The sequence below is a fragment of the Asparagus officinalis genome, chromosome 7 (assembly GCF_001876935.1).
Source record: "Asparagus officinalis chromosome 7, Aspof.V1, whole genome shotgun sequence".
Classification (NCBI taxonomy): domain Eukaryota; kingdom Viridiplantae; phylum Streptophyta; class Magnoliopsida; order Asparagales; family Asparagaceae; genus Asparagus; species Asparagus officinalis.
Window position 1 is genome coordinate 11,978,108 of NC_033800.1, and position 850 is coordinate 11,978,957.

The window sequence follows — 850 nt, forward strand, 5'->3', positions numbered from 1 at the left end:
GCTGCCGAAAAAGAAGAGAAATCTACCAGGAACTCCAGGTAAATAAATTAAAGTCAGAGAACTCAAAAAAAAATAAATAAATAAATAAAAGAAAAGAAAAGAAAAGATGAAATAGATAGTCATCTCAGTAAAGAGTGATGAATAAGAAATTTCAATTTATGTCATATTTAGTTTGTGTTCTTTTGTAGATAGAAAAATTAATTTCACCTGTAGAATATCATATCATATCAAGTTTTAATTACAAGATATAATGATGAAGTAGAGTATTATTAATTTTAGAAAAATAAGTGAAGTAGCACTCTCTTTTATTAAAGAGGCATAATGGAGCAAACTGTACCTAATGATTCATGTGTTTTGTCTGTATATATATTTAAATTTTCTATTGTAGTAAGAGAAGTTAGTCACCTATATATAATATATTTGGATATCATGAATGTCATATATCTAATTTATCATCGACTTTTTAATGAAACAAAATGGAAAACTAAGCCAAAATTAAACTAAGCACATATCGCCAACACAAATACTTTACTGAAAAAAACAATAGTTTATAATAATAATATTATTAATATTAATAAATATATTCTTCTATTGTAGTTAGAGGGTTAATTAACTCACCTCTCCTGTATTTTAGTGAAAATTTCACATATCTTTAAATAGAACGAAAAACTTCAAAATTATACAGTCATCTTGTTTCTCACACGCATACATGAGACACGTGACATTGGAGAAACAGAAACATGTATTGTGTTTGTGCAGTACATTACTCACTTCAAAGAATTCAAGTATCCACAGATTCAAATAAAAAAAAAAAAAACTAAGCATGTACAGCCACTCTGCTTAATTTATT